At 35.2% G+C, this 18,270-nt stretch overlaps 1 protein-coding gene across 1 annotated transcript in view; it reads left to right on the top strand.

Moving 5' to 3' along the window:
- Positions 1 to 18,270, top strand: part of LOC5567138 (diuretic hormone receptor) — a 424,292-nt gene that overhangs the window by 179,460 nt on the left and 226,562 nt on the right. Inside the window, exon 4 of the mRNA XM_021841104.1 lies at positions 9,133 to 10,009. The gene's annotated coding sequence lies outside the window, so the exon portion shown is untranslated. The remainder of the gene's footprint in view (positions 1 to 9,132; positions 10,010 to 18,270) is intronic.

Raw genomic sequence — 18,270 nt, 5'->3', positions numbered from 1 at the left:
CGGTTCTCACTAAAAACGGCATCGCCCAAAACGATTCCGCTGTCAAAACTTTTATAAGTATGTTCAATTAGGCAACATTAACGAATTACTGTTAAGAATGTAAAATTCCCTTAGGAAATTGCCTACCTTTAGGCGTATTTCGCAGTTTGAGGTGTTTTTAATTTTAAATTAACTCAAAAAGTAAATGAGATGTAAGCGTTTGGACATCATATTCGGCTTCAGGGGCCATGATTTAAGTAAGTAACGACATTTTCAATATTACCGAACGTTGTTTACATGGATGATCAATGTTACCCCATATCAGCTAAATGAAAAAACCACATAAAACATTTTTGTAAACATGCTTAAATCTTTCAAAAAACAAAATACAGTATGTAGTCACGAGCTATGGGTGGCAGTACTTGTTTTAAAAATATAAAACTCAGAACATTTGCATTTTTGAATTAAATATTTTAGAAACATCCTAAAAACTGATCAATGTTACCCCGGATTACGGTAATATGAAAGAATTCATGAATCATCCGAGCATTTTCTATTTTTGAGGAAAAACAGGATGTGAGAAAAGGGATTATACAAGTGGTGAAAATATTGAACAAATGGTGCAACAAAATTAGTAACTTACCCTTTGTTGAAATAATATTGCTGAACGACGCTCTTAGGGAGCTATGACCATGGGCTCTAGGGCCTGTTTCTTCGGATGATGGTTTAGAAAGCTGGCTAGATTTCCTATTTCTGAAATAAATAGAGCTAGGCCTTAGTTAGACAGACTGTATTGTCCAGCTTCAACGCTCGTCTATAAAAATGCACATTGAGGTTAAGTACAATATCGAATCTTATATACAAAGAAGACCCCCTTACTGTGATGCTTTGTAACATTGTAGTAAAACGTAGTGGTTTTTCTGATGTTCATGTATATTTGATGTGTTGTTTGTGTTAGTTTGAAAGTTAGTAATATAGGCTGCTCTTCTGTTTTTTGCCTACATTGATATTGAACCTGCCATAATTTCAATAAGATTTTTTTCTTTCTTTGTCCATAAGCTGCTCTGTTGATTCAAATTAAAGTTGCAACCGTAAAATATTGTTTACACACTAAAAAAATATAATTTTTCAAGTTGACATAAACGTTGAAGTTACCGTAATTATTCGTGCCGTAAATCAAAATGTGATTGATTTGTAAATCATCGATGACATAAACACAAAAACCAGTAATTTTAAAATTTCTCTGAGAAATGACTTTCAACATTCCGTTATCTGACCTGGTTTTAAGTTATAAGTAACTGAAAATTACACGAATGGTAACTCAATTGAAGAGAGTCACGTTGGAGAAACGTCAAACGCCATCGAAAGAAAGCTAGAAGTGTTGTATTCGAATAATAATTGTTTGGTATTTCAACGTTCCTTCACATCTTCAGCTGCTGAGATAATCTGAAGAACACGGGGAGTTTTTAGAGTGATTCGTCATCTTCGGAAGCGTGCAGCTATGTGCAAAGCAATCGTTCACCCCATCGCATCGGATCCATAATGCGTTGTGATGTAGAACGGGAAAGTGGTCTGATGTATGTTGTATGAAATTTAAATTGTGTTGTAGTTTGAACATGTGAATAATAAATATATGTACTATCATGTACTATCATGTTATTTATTCTTATAGCTGCTAAAGAGAATAAGAAAGGAATGTGGGAAGTATTGCTTCCAATGGTTGAGGTTATGTTAATACATAGTTACGTCACATTACAAAATTACAACATGCGGATTGTTTACTAGTAAAATTACAATTCTGGCTTATAAGACCTGACGCAGAAATAGCAGAAGACGTAATTTTGTGTCATTTTTCTCGCTTTAATATGTCGGGCTTTTGTGACGCAAAATTACATGATTTTTTCCAAGTGTGTACGACTACTCGCCAATTCTCTCTTGTGACAATCACTTCACCCATCTCTTCAAACTATGGATTGTCTCAAGAGTATTTATTTTCGTGTAAGGTTTGATGATTATTGAAGTTTAGAAGAAGCATCTCAAAAACCAGGTAACACAGAGGTAACATGAAAGTAAGATTTCACTTAGAAATTCATGGATGAACGTAAAATAATTTAATGAGACTTAAAGTTTCCGTTTCTAATTGATGATTCATCACATGAAATTGGAATTTATAACATAAAAATAGGAATAAATAAGTATGGATTCGGTAGAACAGTTCCACCCGGATATAAAACCGTAGAATATAATACAAAAGAAATACTGGGAGAGGTATACTTCGAGTTTAGCTTATCCTTTTGCAAGTGTCCGACTTTTGAATCCACCAATTTGTATGCCTCAAATTCCGGACACAAAGATCTATGAAATTAAAAAGTTAGTTCTGCACACAATTGCACCACTATAACTCTTCGGTAGAGCAAATCAAGGCAAAACTATATGTTAAAAGCATCAAAAATACCTAGCTCAGCTGTTGTTCTTAGCATGGGCCCTCATTGCAAAAGAAATTTGCAGCTGACAAGCAATTTTATTTCATTTTTCAGTTTTATTAATCTCCAGACTACTTTGATGCAGTTACCTTCTCATTGAGTTTTACAAACCTAACTATCGAGCTACATTAATAAGTTTTAGTATATCGCGCATTGAATCTATAAAAATCTAATAATTCCTCAAGAGTGTCCGGCTTTCCAAGCGTCCGGCAATTCGATGCAAAACGGTACATGCTTCAGTAAGATTGTGGATCAATAAATTTTGAGCCACATTGCCGAAAAAAGTTATCTTGTAGCTCTTAAATTGACCGATTTGAAGATTTTTTCTCATATGGTGACATACACACTTAAACGGAATGGCCGAGAAACCAACAGCTGATATCTCGGTAATAATTTGACGATTAAATGTTTACCGAATCTCGGTAAAATAAGTACCAAGATTCGGCATTGAAAATTACCAAATTCTCAGTTGTTGGGTTCTCGGCAAAACGTTTTACTGAGGTCGGTGAAATAATTTAAGTGTGCAGGGTGGTCCAAAAAAACATTTTTTTCTTGGAACACCCTACGTTGATTGGGGAAAAATGCTCTAAATCGGTCAAATTTTAGGCTACAGAAAAACTTTGTTTTCGCAAAGTTAATTTAAATTTGACGTTCTACAAGTTTCCTTAGGCTAAAGGCCTTCCTTAGCCGAGTGGTTAGAGTCCGCGGCTACAAAGCAAAGCCATGCTAGAGGTGACTGGGTTCGATTTCCGGTCGGATCTTTTCGTAATGGAAATTTCCTTGACTTCCCTGGGCGTAGAGTATTATCGTACCTGCCACACGATATACGAATGCGAAGATGGCAACTTTGGCAAATAAAGCTCTAAGTTAATAACTGTGGAAGTGCTCATAAGAACACTAAGCTGAGAAGCAGGCTCTGCCCCAATAAGGACGTTAATACCAAGAAGAAGAAGAAGATTGCCGAAGAATGAGAAAGTTATTAGATAACACTAAGTAAAAGACATTTTTTTAGAAATAGTTCGGTAAGAGACTGTTTTTGTCTGAAATTCAATTTTCACGATTGAGACCATGGGAAATAAAGTAGTTTTTTTTTTCATATTTTTTAAGTTTTCTCGTCAAAGTAGTCTATTAACGACTTTTAGAACTTGAGAAAACGCAAATTTTGCGAAAAGATTATTGATGTCTATTTCAGCATAACAGTTATTAAAAGTTTTGAGATAAAAATTCTTTGTTTTTCAATGCATTTTATTAGAGTTGCAAAAACAACCCATCTGGATTTTTTTGCTATAATATACAATTTTGTTTTGTTTTTTTAATGCCGTCAAAAGATATTTTCTATGTTTGCTCCAATCAGAAATATCCCCAATCAAAGTAGGCGTGTTTTTACTAGAAAAAAACAACAATAACTTCCAAACGGAAAGAGATTGCAAGTTGCTTTGCTCATCAAATTGCGCATTTTTAAAGCTCTTAAAGTGTTTCATAGATGACTTTGAGGAGATATTAGAATTGAAAATGCTGGAGCCAGAAAACCAGTTTTCTTTGGACCACCCTAGGTCACCATATGGAAAAAGCTCTAAATCGATCAATTGAGGAGCTACAAGAAAACTTTTTTCGGCAAAGTTGCCTGAAATTTAATGATCTACAACTATGCTGAAGCATGTGTATTATAATTTCTACAAACAAGAAGGTAAGTTATACCATTTCCATGAAAATTTTCCATAAAAGTTAGTTATACCAATTCCATGACCACCCTTAATTTCCACTGTGAAATTGTGCATAAGATATTCAGTATCCGGTAATTTGGCCGAATTCCGTTTTGCCGAACACCATTTGGCCAAACGCCATCTGGCTAAATTTGGAATTCGAAATAACTTCAGTTGCCAACAATGCTGAAGTGTCGGGTTCAGTAGTGCGACCCAAACATCTAAGCGCTAAATCGTTATCACAGCACCCTCTCTGCTGTCAATGACATTTTGTGGAAGTGACCTTGACTAACTTAGTGCATGCATTTTTTTTTTCAAAATTTATCTAGCCTATCTTTTAAAAAGGTCCAAACTTTATAACCAGACTTTTTGAGAAATATTGTAGTGGATAAATGGCAAACCATATAAAAAAGTGTTGTCATTAATATACTTCATAGGCCCACATTAAAAAATTGGTTTTCAAAATTCAAAGTCGATATAAAAATAGCCATTTTTTTAATTTTGATAAAAATTTGTCTCATGATAGGTAGAGTAATGTGGGGCAAAAGTTCGACTTTAGTGGAATAATCAAAATTTCCAGAAAACAACAACACTGGATAATAAATAAACACCACACAGTGAACCTTCAACACATTGGCTATCATTTCGCTGAACAAACTTGTGTCGAAATATTTACCCATTTTTGGTTATACCTGTTTCAAAATTGATTTTTTGAAACGAACTTTTGCCGCACCGATGGCGCAAGGGTTCCAATCTAGTGTGGGACTTTAGTTCGTTGGTCAAAAAACACTCAAAAATTTATGTTTGCAAAAAATACACACTAAATTTTCATCAAAAAATGTCAAAACATGGTTTGATTGTAATATACCCAGAAGTAACTGTTGTCCCGCTCATTCGAACTTTTGCCTCACTATGGACCAAACATTGTTTCCAAGCAACTAATACACCTCAAAGCACCAGTTCTAGGCTCTCCGAATATAAAAAGTCGAATAAGATTTTATCTTCATTTGGCTCCATGCACTGAAAGTTCGACCATAACTTACAATTTTCACGTCAAAAAACAACAAATACCCATAACTTTTCCAAATCTCAATCGATTGTTATGATATTTGTAGTGAAAGCCTCTTACTTCTGTAGCATTCGAACCACCAAGACATTTATAAGTTTTGTTTTGAATAGAGCTAGAAATCTTATGTCGTTTTCGTTTTCAAGATCTGGGTCAGTGATCTACATGTAAACAAACCAACGCCAAGCAAATTGCAGTTCTGTCGAACCTGAATCGGGTTGGGGATGAAACTGTGATTCAGAACAGGTTAAATAGAAACTCTTGAACCACTTTACTCTAATTGTATTTACAACCAACATCTACATACATCGTGAGGTTATTACTTTTAAGGAACCAGTAATTTTGTAGCAAAAACTTTTTCTTTTCCCAAAAAAAACTTTTAAGCATGTCATTTTCAATCAAAACTAATCAAATAAAGTCAATTAAAGCTCAAGCGAGTCAATTTTGTCTTTCAGTTGATTTTAATTATTGCGAATCACACGCGTTTTTTGGCATATTATATTCGAACTTAACAGCACCCTCTTAGGCAGGCTTGATAGAAACTCATCTGCCATGCAAAGATGAGGCGGTTTTGTCGTTTTTCTGAGGACAAAAAACTGAACTCAAAATTCAACACAGATCCTCAAGCGGTTTGAGTGAGAGTGCAAAAAAATGCGTGGTTTTTTTCTGATGCTCTCTCTCTCTCGCTTGTTGCGATGCTCACCTTTATTCACGCTTCAAAAGAACTCTTGAGTCACCCACCCGAACAAGACAGCCCTCGCGAAGTTGTAAGAGAACTCTCTTTCGATGGAATTTTGGTCTGTTGTGTTTTGTGCTGCATCTTCCTCGCTCATTTTTTGGTGCCTCTCTGCTTAGCATTTTTTCACTTCCTCGCAAAGAGGCAAAGACAGCACGCTGCTCTAGAGTATGTCATCGGACTCTGATGATGTTGAGGAGTATTATCGAGCCTGCTCTTAGGATACAAATAATAAAGAAGGATATAAGACTTTATCAGAAAACATTATTATTTTTTTGTTTTGTCTAGTACCGAGGATAAATGTAAAAACATGTACTTTCACATATCACAAAAACATTATTTTCATACTTCAGTTATCGGATCGGATAATGTTAGAAAGATAGAAACATCATAAATCAACGATACCGAGATTGAAGAAATATAATAAATTGAAAAAAGAAATTTTTTTTTCTCTTACATATTGTTACATTTTCCCTCGGTACAGGACAAAACAAAATAAGAATAATATTCTCTATAAGGTCTCATATATATTTTCCGTATTTCATGAGATAATATATGTGGCGTGTAACATGCATAAGCCCTTTCTGTATAGAATTCTCGATAATTTAAAGTAAATTGATAAGAAAAATTTAACTCGCTAATAGAGCTCCATCGAATTCTGAATGATTGTGACTTTTGTTTTACAGTTTTGTTTGACAATTTACAAACTAAAAAAGACAAGAAAAAGTTTGTGCTAGTATTTAATCAAAATCGTCATATTTGTTGAATGTGACAAATGCGCAGTTATGGGCGGTAAAAGGCATGTCAACTATGTAACAGCACTGTACAGGGTGTCCGTAAATTATCAGAACAACAAAATATGACGGAGACGTTTTTCCTAAGGGCCGCCAGTCTCATAAGCGATGTTATCTCCCAAAAATATAAAATAAATGAATCCAAATGTGCTATTATTATTTGAACTAACCTACAGCTCATTCGCCTTAAGTTAGGCTAGAAATTATTATTATTTTTAGTTTTATTAGGGAGATTTTCAGCCCGTGGCTGGTTCATCTCCATAGGCTATAAATTAAAAATTATACGGTTCAAATTCAGTGAGTTCTATAGACATCTCTGTTCCGTCATTAAGCTCGAAAAACGGCTCTCTCTCTCATACAACTTGGCATATTTGGCTTGGTTTTACAAATATTTATAATCAGAAATGTGTCAAACTTACTGCATAAGCATATAATAGGTCAATGTATTAAAACATGCAAGATTACTTAATTAATTCCGCTTTGCCTTCAAAATTTGTACGGATAATATGCGGACACCCTGTATTAGCTCGCAAGGCGAAAAAAGTGTCATTTCGTTACCTGAATATCCCTTCTTGGAATCAAAAGCTGTTATTTTGATTTTTGACATTGCACTTTCTGATACTCAATTAGATATTTTCCCTTCTTCTAATGATGAGTTTTTCTAACGAGTAGTACTGTGATAGTGATTGTTGACATTATGAATTATAATCTTTTCCTAAGAGGTTTTACCTTTTTTTACAAACAGGATCTTCTTTCAAATGGTATTGTTACAATAATCAAAGATCATGTATCACTTATCTGTATGAAGTGGTCGATGTCATCTCTCTAGAATACTTATAGTCACACTCCGCACGGTTTCATTCATAATGTATCGCTCATATCATCCTACACTGACGAAGTATGAGCTTCACATATTGTTCCTGTTATGCTATATTTATAGTTTCTCATTAATGCTTTTTTCGGCCAATTGGCATTCGGCGTTCAACCAAACAACCCGTAATCGATATGTTAAAGTTAAAATTCGATGTTCATGAGAAACGATGCAAATATTTTAACATGTACCGAACTACTAATCCGATTCAATCTCCAAGTGCTATCGGGTTAATTTGCTCGCCTTACTAGTGACTTAAGTATCTTATTATTTCTTTTGCAAAAGGTAAGTGAAGTATTAATGTTCAATTTGTTGTTTTTTTTTCTTAAACATCCTCTAATAATCCTTTCCAAACAATAAAAAAGGTGTAGATCTAATTGGTTTGAAAGTTATGCAACCCTTAATACTTTAGGATCACCTAGACAAAACGTAAAATTTCTTAATTACAATTGAATACCGTGAAACAATTCATTTGTCAGAATACAACATGTCGCATTTTAAATGTTTCCTTCTCCTTCACATTTTTTATATTAAAAAATAAAAGATCAACATCTTCCTTTATTAACCTCTTAAATGTATGTTTAAAGACTAAAATTTTGAAATTTAAAAGTTTTGAAACGACATCGGAGGCTATTTTAAGGTGGTACGTAAAGTACCAAGCACAGTGGTTCCCTCATAGGACATATATCTAAAATTCTACTTCAACGAAATCGTGGCCTTTTTTCAATGATATCAAGTAAAATACTTATAAAACAATGTTCCAAAATTTTTTTTTTTTGAGAATTTGGTCATAAAATGTTTAATGAAATCTTGTTTTATGTAATGACACGAAATAGCATGTTACTGCAACTACTTTAGGAATTTTTCCCGCTCAAATGACGGCTACGTCATTTTTAAACTTTAATTTAAAAATTGGGTCCATTAATGAACCATGACACTTTTGATAATGTTTGACGTTTGCTTAGTCGCCAAAAACACCACAGGGGTTTTAGTATTAACACTGGGAATGTTCCTATTTCACATTTTAGAAGGGACACGGAAAATAAAGTACACACAAAGTTTGAGTTCAAACCAAGGGGTGTGACAAAATCTAAAAAAAAACTTAAAAAATGTTTTTTGGACTTAAACAAACGACAAACAATAAAAAATGAGTATCCATTTATTTTTGGTCTGAAATTAAGCGTTTGGCATTAAAATTGGGACAGGCCTTTAGGACCCTATTTTTGCTTTTGAATTTCGATATGGGTCATTAAGGTGAGATGAGTTAAGTGGAGATATAAATAATAAAAATACAAAAATTTTAAACATATCCCTTGTAGAAATCTTTACGATAATTTATAAGTACGTTATCAGTGGTGCTGATTTTCAATAATCCAACAATTTCTTTCTAATCTATATTTATATATCAATTATCTGTTCAAATGAAATCAATTTGACAGAAAACATATGAATTCATCAGGATACTAACCACATTGTTTCCAACTCCACTTCTCTTTCCAGGATCATAAATAAAAAACGAGAGCAAAACCGTCAGACTGCAAGCTAGACTGAGTGGAAAACTTCCACAGCATAGAACAAAGCCTAGCATATCAACAAAAAGAGCCGGAAACAAGATAAAAATTCCACCCAAGCTACTTTGGATGAGCGAGAACACAAAAGCACACCAAACGTTACTTCGAGCAATGAGAGAAAAAACCCGGCAAACATTATAATCCTCAAGTGAAACTGTTGTGCTGCAGGAAAAAAAAAGAATAAAACATCAGTGAAAAGTTATGCCAGGAAATCCAATTTTTCTCGTCTTTGTTGCTAATTCCACCGTAATTCCCATTATTAGCGGTCCGTCTGCCAGCGAGTGAAGAAAATCAAAAGAATTAATGTTGCTGATTACTCAAAAGAACGGGAAAAAAGGTCATCACACGAATAGCGGAAAATTCACCCCACAATTGGACGCACAAACCTGCGAAAGCGAAAATAATTGAAATGTTTTTAAGTGTAATCTCATTAGAAATTCCAAGTTCAACGACCAAGGACGCGCGTCCTAAGTGAGTGGGAAAAGTGCAAATCAAACGAGAAAATGACGAGTTTTCCTCAGCAATTTAGCGCAAGTTGAAGAGACAAACAACGATTACTGAAGTGTTTGCGGCTGAAGTGGTTCAAGCAGTTGGATAGTTTTGCGAAACCAGTTTGAATTGCATCGAGTTTGACGAGGGAGCCTGGGAAAGAAAAGAAAAAATACGGTCAGGAGGTCGTCGGTCCAGCAGACATAGTGGCGGACTTCGAGGAGCTAAGCACCCTATCGCAGGATCTCTTCGCAGAGTACGAGAACAGCACCGAGCTAGCATGTTACCTGCAGGCGCACCTGGATGCACAAGCCGAGGTAAGAGCATTATGACGGCATGCGAAATGTGTTTGTTGACGTTCTTGTTTTCTTCACAATTCACATGGCTGTTTAAAAAAATAATGAATTATTCTGTTCATCTGAATTGAAGAACTTCAAGCGGATTGGTGCATTTGCATGGTGCAGAATTTTTACACATCGTACAAGACAAAATATTGAATTTATAATATATACGTACTCAAAAGCTATGTTTGCTCCAGAAAATTATTTTAGCTTCTTATTTTTTTTTTTTTTTTTTTTTGAAACCGTTCATGACATTGTAAAGTGCAATTCCGACTTTTCTCTAAGCAAATTTTATTCACTTTCCAAAGCAAAATTCACTTCGAGTAGGCAATTTTATTAGCCATTTTGATTTTGATATAATCTCTAAAGCCACTTCGGCATTTTCAAAACTCTACATTGTTTTACATTTTACATTTTTTTTTGCACAAATCTAGAGAACCTGACAACCTTTTCCGTTGAACATTTTATTTTATTTTTTTATTATTATTATTCCAAACATTACATTCATTTCTTATATCTAGGTGTTATTAGACAACACTATCATCCTAATTTGGTAAAACAAATTTAAGATTTTATTAACATTTTGTTAACAACATATTACATTTCATTTGCCGTAGCAATTCAGATTTTTTACAGGTGACTTGATTCCACCAGCTTATAAGAGAAAAATAATAATTTACTTAACCTAACTTAACCTAAACATATAATGCATTAATCGTGGCAATAGAAGATTGCAACGATTTTTGCCTGAAATTATTAATGATTTTATTTGACATTTGTTCCAATGTTTCAACATTGGATATTCTATGTTACTCATTGGTACTATACCAGGGAGGAAGCTTCAGAATCATTTTCAAAATTTTATTTTGAATTCTCTGCAGAGCTTTTTTCCTGGTATTACAACAGCTAGTCCATATTGGTACAGCATACAACATGGCTGGCCTGAAAATTTGTTTGAATATCTAAAGCTTGTTCTTAAGACAAAGTTTTGATTTTCTATTTATTTGGGGATAGAGACGTTTTACATATTTATTACATTTGGCTTGAATGCCCTCAATGTGATTTTTGAAAGTTAAATTCTTATCTAGCATGAGCCCTAGATACTTAACTTCATCTGACCAATTTATTGGAACCCCTCTCAGCGTGACAACATGTCTACTTGAAGGTTTCAAATAAAGAGCTTTTGGTTTAAGTGGGAATATTATTCGTTGAGTTTTGGAAGCATTAGGAGAAATCTTCCATTTTTGCAAGTATGAAGAAAAAATATCCAAACTTTTTTGCAATCGACTACAGATGACACGTAGGCTTCGTCCTTTGGCGGAGAGGCCTGTGTCATCCGCAACAAAGATATTTGACATCCCTGAGGTAAATCAGGTAAGTCATATGTGAAAATATTGTATAATATTGGTCCCAAAATGCTGCCTTGAGGAACACCAGCTCTTACAGGAAGTCTTTGAGATCTGGAGTTAATAATTAATCTGGAGTTGATAATTAACCTGAAGTGTACGATTTGACAGATAACTTTGAATTATTCTAACAATGTAGAATCGAGTCCTAACATACCCACACACTTTTTTCTAGTATAAATAATAGATCCATGCAGTAGCGCAACCAGGATTTCGCTTTAGGGGTAATGTAATGTTTTATTTTTTAGAAAAGAAGAGTCTGTAAAAAATTCCGTGTGGAGAATTTTAAAAATTCTCCTTTTTATATAAAATTTATCGCTAGCCAAAAAGAAACTTTTGTAGCTGAAGAAATTTTCTAGAAGTTTTCCGACAAACGCTTGTGGGAAAAGAAATATTTCGTGTTTTTCAAAATTTAGCGTAGATTTCACTTATTAAATATGAATGGTTAAACGACATTCCAATATTCTGCTATGGTCTGTTCGAAAGTTTATTCATTTGGATGCATATATATTAGCATGATAGCGCTCTTCGCCTGTGATGTTCCTCAACCCCTCTACCAGCAGCTTTGTTTTTTTCCGCAAAAATATATTCAAATCGCGATAACTTCCTCAAGGAATTTTCGAATATCTCCGAATCCGGATGACCAATATCGACACAGATTCTAACTATATGAGCTCTTTGAGAATATGTGAAAAAAATGGTGCAAAAATATCAAGAAACAGAAAAGTTATCGCAATTTGGTTATTTTTTTAACGGTAAAAAATACCCTTTTCCAAGTTTTTCAAGTTTTTAAGCGAATCGTCATAGCAGATATTGAAGCATTTTTAGCTTGTAGACGATTTTTTTTAGCTTAGGAACCACCATTTCCCTCGATGTTTACCAGGATTTTTACTTGAAGTCATTAAAAACTGAAGAATTGCTTCTCCGATAAGTCAAGTGCTCTCTGAAGGTCATAAAATTTAGGTGAATGCTGGACAGACTAACAGATTTTGCATCAACCAGCTTTTTAAATGGTCTCAATATACATTCATATCTGCACGTATATTTGACAAACTTCTTGTTCAAAACATTTGTTTTTTCTTAGAATACGAACTTAGAAGAACATAGCTGCTTATACAATTTACTGTTCCGGATTTTTGTGGATTGTAGTGTTGAATTTCAAAACTATATTTGGTAATTCTTATAAATTTTTCTGCCCTGGAGGGGGGGGGGTTTGACCCCCAAAAACCCCCCTTGGTTGCGCCACTGGATCCATGCGATGTTCTCTTCAAGTCGAGCACTCGACACTGAAGAAGTCTGTAAGTCGCAGACGAAATAGGCCTATCTGTCAAGATAAGCAACACATATTAGAGTTTAAAGGTATTTGCTCGCCTTACTAGTGATTTAAGTATTTTATTTTTTGTAAAAAGTAAAGTGTTAAAGTTCAATTTGTAGTTTTAAACGTACTCTAATAATCCCTCCCCTAAATTTAATATAAAAAAGTGTAACCTTAGCATTTTTCCATTTTTCAGGAAAATATGCTAATTGAAAACATTTGTTAAATATATCAACTAAAAATGATAAGCTACTTTCTGGAAGTTTCTTGATGAGGATGTAGAAAATTCCATCATCGCCAGGAGCTTTCATATTTTTGATTTTTTTAATTATATTTCTCACTTCTTCCAAATCAATCTCCCAGGCATTTTCGAAAACGTTCTCTTGATTGAGAATATTTTCGAAGTCCTGAGTAACTTGATTTTCAATTGGACTAGTAAGCCCTAAATTAAAATTGTGCGTGCTTTAAAACTGCATAGCTAGTTTTTGAGCTTTTTCGCAATTAGTTAGTAATGATTTGTTTTTCTCTTTCAATGCCGATATTGACTTCTGAGGTTTTTTCAAGATTTTAGATAATTTCCAAAAGGGCTCAGAGCCAGGGTCCAATTGAGATATTCAAAATTTTTGTTTCTTAAGTTCCCGCAATTTGAGCATATGAACTTGGTGGTATCTTCCTTCACTGGACAGATTTCCTTAGCGTGAGAAGAACCTCCGCAAATCATGCATTTAGCATCCATGCGACAATTTTTTGTACCATGACCCCACTTTTGGCACTAAATAATAGTCTTGAGATAGCCCTTTCCGAACAATGCCAGATTGGGTTCTCTTTTTTATAATGATTACTTGGACTGGGGAAAATCCAAGTAAATCATTTATTCCATTTTTGATCTCTTCAGGTGACTTGAGATACCATTCAAGACGACTTTGAACAAACGTTCAGTTTTGTCGTCATAAGTAAAACATTTGTGCTTCTTCTCTGCAAGATGTTTGAGAAGAAGTTCGCGATCTTCAAGAGTTTCCGGCAAAACGCGACAGTCTCCTTTCTTTGCGATTTGGAAGGAAACCTTGATTCCCCTAATGGAGTTCAAGATCTCCTGCCTAAATCCCCCTAATTCGGAACAACTGACCACGATAGGCGGCACTCTTTGCTTACTCACTTGAATCAAAGAGCCGGGGCTAGAGGCTGCTTCGATTTGGTGTTCGGAATGTTTGTCTAGAGCATCGAACTGATTGCTCATTTCGATACAATTATTCATTTCACCCTTGGAAGAAAGTTCGCATTACGGAGAAACGTCCTTTCTACCATTCTTGCCTCGTTTAGTGACAGTTTTAAATCCCACTTTTTTGGAAGGAAGTTGTGAATTCAGAGATTCACCCTTCCTTTTGTTAGTTTTTGATACCACGTTTAGTTAATAAACGAAAGAAGTCGTGACCTTCGAGAGGTTTTTTCCCAAGACGGTGTCCAAGAAGGATTCCAACGAAAAATCGAAGGCACGGGTCCAAACAAGGATCGTATAGGGATCAATAGTAGAAAAAAAAATAGTACTGAAAAATACTGTTTTAGAAGCACTGAAAAGTACCGTTTTTAATTTTAGCACTGAAAAGTACTATTTTTTTAGCACTGAAAAGTACTGTTTTATTGCTTTAGGTAGTTTTTAAAAAACTTCCAAGAGCAGAGAGAATTCGTGTACGCACAGCACGAAGGTGCGATGCGCACTGGAGTGCCTGTCTTTATCACTTCTGGGTGAAAAATCGTGAATTTCGAGCGGTTGGAAGGTATTTGTGCATGATATTTGTTCCTTTGTTTCCTACCAGAACCGATATTCAGTGAGCATGTTCCTGAAATGACCACAATAGGTGCCATACTGAAATAGGTCATATATTCTATCAAATAAATAAATGTTTCATAGATTTTGGTATTTTTTTTATGAAGCTTCTTGCATTTTTTCAATAATTCTCATTTAGAATTACCCTAGGTACCCCAGCAAATTCTGATCTAAATGTGGGACCATCACCGAATTAACATATTTCAATGCATGCATCCAAAATATAGCTCACTCATGATTATTCCTAAAAATCTATTCAATGGCGAAAATACAGAATTTTAAAACTCTGATGTCGGCTTCCCAGTACCGTAAAGGTTGAAAGACTTTGGCTTTCCAGAAATTTATTTTGACTTTTTCAAATGTCAATTTCATTTTTTTTCTAAAGGCATTTAAACATTTTACAAAAATCATATTGTGTCTACTCTACCAGCCATTTCATATTTTCAGGAAGTTTTGTTTTTCTAAACGTCAACATGGCTTTCCTAAAAACCAGTCTTTAAAGATCATCCTTCTACTCCAAGATTCAAACAAGCATGCTTTGAATAAATCCCAATAAGTAGGATCGTTTTGAATCCTGATTTTACAATCTCAGTGAGCGTAATTTTGCTAGGGATTCAATCCCAGGATTGAATCCTTACTCATGAAGTGTTATCATTGTATCTCTGTACGGGTGTTGTTTGTTTCAATTTTGTGTGGAATTCTGTCAGTTGTCCAGATTTTTACGAACGCTCATGGCCGCCACATATAGGCACCCTTGCTGGTTGGAATCAAATGATCTGACAATCGACTTGCGTGCGTTTGAAAACCAATAGTTAAAATTATAAGTGAAGGATCGACTGTAACTCAAATATTGGAGGAATTTTAAGCTTTCAGTCATCAATTCTTAAATAAAACAGTATTTTTCTACTGTTTAAATTAAGGATTCAAGATAGTCCTCCAAAATGTAAGTTTGATGATCGATCCTAAAAGCCCCAGACAAATAATGCAGGGTCCTATTTTTATGTAGAGATGAAAAGGTTTTCCTACGTACAACGCTCTAGCTTCCACTAATGTGAAGGATTCGCTTGCAATTCGAGAAAGGGAAATAACAAACAATCCTACACAAATTCGTTCAATCACAATAATTTTATTATTTACATATTTAACGTATTATTCAATATTTTTGGTGTCCAACTTTTAAGTATTTTCTTAAGGACTCCTTCAGTTCAAGAGCCGACTGCATTCTTGGAACCAATCCAAGTCAGTTTTGATTGAATTTTTAGTTATGGACATCATACGGTCCGGTGCCATCATAGTTACGCATATGACCCTTGCTAACTGCACCTTTTGGATCATCTCTATCAAAATTGGAAGCGTTAGACTTGGAGGGACTTCGACAGATGCGTTTGCTTGAACTGCCCATAAAAGCATAACTGTCCCATATGGAATTGCTATCGAACGAGAAATCTATAGATGAAGTTAAATATCTTGTCGTCAAAAAAACACCAATTTAGCGTCGACAATGCCAAAATAAATGTCCAGCAGAACATCATCGTGTTCAATAATTAGCGCTCAGATGTATTTTGAGTAGTTTCTCTCGGATATATAATTATAAGAGCATAAAAATGAAGAAAGTTCTCTTTTGCCTGTATTTTATTGCAAGGCAACAGAAATAAAGCCATATCAGGCTCACCGCCAGCTCAGAACGATGAGCAAAATTTTGGCCAATTCCAAATGCTCATAACTTTATGAAGAATGGATGAAATTCAATGCATATGAAAGTAGTCGGTGGCAAATTTGGTCTTGTTTCAGGAACTTTCTTGGCCCTGCATATTGGCCACCTGACACCAAAGATGTTCCGAATTCTCCGAGGTCATGCCCAAATGGCATTTTTCTGTCACTTGTAATTTGTGCGGGGTAAAGTTGTATGAGTGTTTACAATTTTCCTAGAGACTAGAACTAATAGGAAGTTAAATGCCGGCAAACGCATTTAAATTTGTGGAAAATCTTCAGAAATATAACCATTTACGTGGAACTGGTTCCGGAAAATATGATCAGTCATGTTTCTATGTCCTATCATGTATTGTATATACTATCCGGAGCTATATCCTAGTGACCTTTAATGCTCAAGAATACATCATTCAATCATCAGCAATCATCAGCAATCATCCAAAATGAAACCCCAGTTTTTTTGTTCAATTTTAAAAAATCTTCATGAAAATCTATGATTGCATTTCAGATTGCAAGTGTAATGCAATGATAGATTTTCATGAACATTGCTTCAAATTTGAGCAAAAAAACTGGTTTTGAAATTTTTTAAAACGATTATGGTTATTTTCCTTTTATACTTCAAGATGATGCTTCCGGCAGCATATTCAGAACCTTTAGACGAATTGACCATTCTATAGTAGGTTCCAGATGCCCTGGGAGAAGTGCCCAATTAGGAACATGTTCTGAACCATATCAATATGGGCATCAAACTTCAAGATTTCTAAAGGTGATAATTCCGGAAGAATTTGCAGAACCACCGACTGCCATGACCACTCTCTAGAAGTATCCAGGTGCCCCAAGGGATGGAGCCAATTAAAAACATGTCCGGAATCACATCAAAATGGGTATCAAATATCAAGATTTTAAAAGGTGATGCTTCAGAAAGTACTTCATAAACCTCCGGCTGTCATGACTACTGTATAGTAGGTTCGAGGTACCCTTATTAAAGTGGATAATTTTACACGGATATTTTTGTGGGCTGTATGGGCACGTCAGGAGTTAATCATAAATGTTAACTTCCTTTTCCCGATCAGCCTAGATAGCCGCGTAGTGTCGGTAGCGGTTGTTTTAATTGGCTAAGAATTAACACTACGGACTGCCTGTTCCGGTGGTAAAAGTCCACCTAACAGGTGACCCCTAATTCAAGCGGCTTTAAGCTTACCGTGCCTAAGAATGAATGGTTAGGGGGGTCTAAATAAAACCTAACCGCAAACGGAGCCTGTGGAGTACCAGGGCGCCCTCTACAGTATTATGCCCTTCCTGTGCTACCCGGAGCAATGGTGCAGGTGACCTTGTGTTTCTCCGAGATAATCGGCTGCCCTTCTTCAGTCTCAAGCCTGAGGTTAAATAAGGGTGGGATTATTAATGCGTTGTAACTTAGTTTAAATTTTCACCTCTATGGTTTCGCATTATGCGTATTACACAGTGTGTTCTGTGCTTTTCGCCTTTGGCGACTTTTAAGAGATACCGATATGGTATTTTCGCTGTTGGTCTTTTTCGTTCTGAGATTGCGAAAAGCTTAATCCTGCCTAGTTTGGGTAGTGGCTACGGTTAGGATAGCTTTGTTAGACCAATCTTCAGCATAAAATATCAGCAATGATCAATCTTTGTAGACTCATGCAAATGCTACAGCTCAAATGGCGCTAGTTCAAAAACCTTACTTTTGTAAACTTTTATCTAGGTAATCTTGTGGACCTAGTTTTTGCTACTTTCAGAAACATGAAATGGCAAACTCGCGTGCCATGCCTCGTGCAAGCGTGCTCGTAAATAGCGCTATCGTTGCTACACTCATTTCTGAGTTAACAACCAGAGATGTATGTGCTGTCACAATTGATATTTCTGTTGGTGACCTCAATAGGCAATACGTCTTTCGTTATGTGGTTTATTTACCACATGATGAACCATCCCCAATGGATGATTTCAAACGAGTTGTCGTTCACTG

This window comes from Aedes aegypti, chromosome 2 (genome assembly GCF_002204515.2).
Source record: "Aedes aegypti strain LVP_AGWG chromosome 2, AaegL5.0 Primary Assembly, whole genome shotgun sequence".
NCBI classification, from domain to species: domain Eukaryota; kingdom Metazoa; phylum Arthropoda; class Insecta; order Diptera; family Culicidae; genus Aedes; species Aedes aegypti.
Note: the sequence above shows the minus strand (reverse complement) of the source record. Positions and strands in the feature narration are given on the sequence as shown.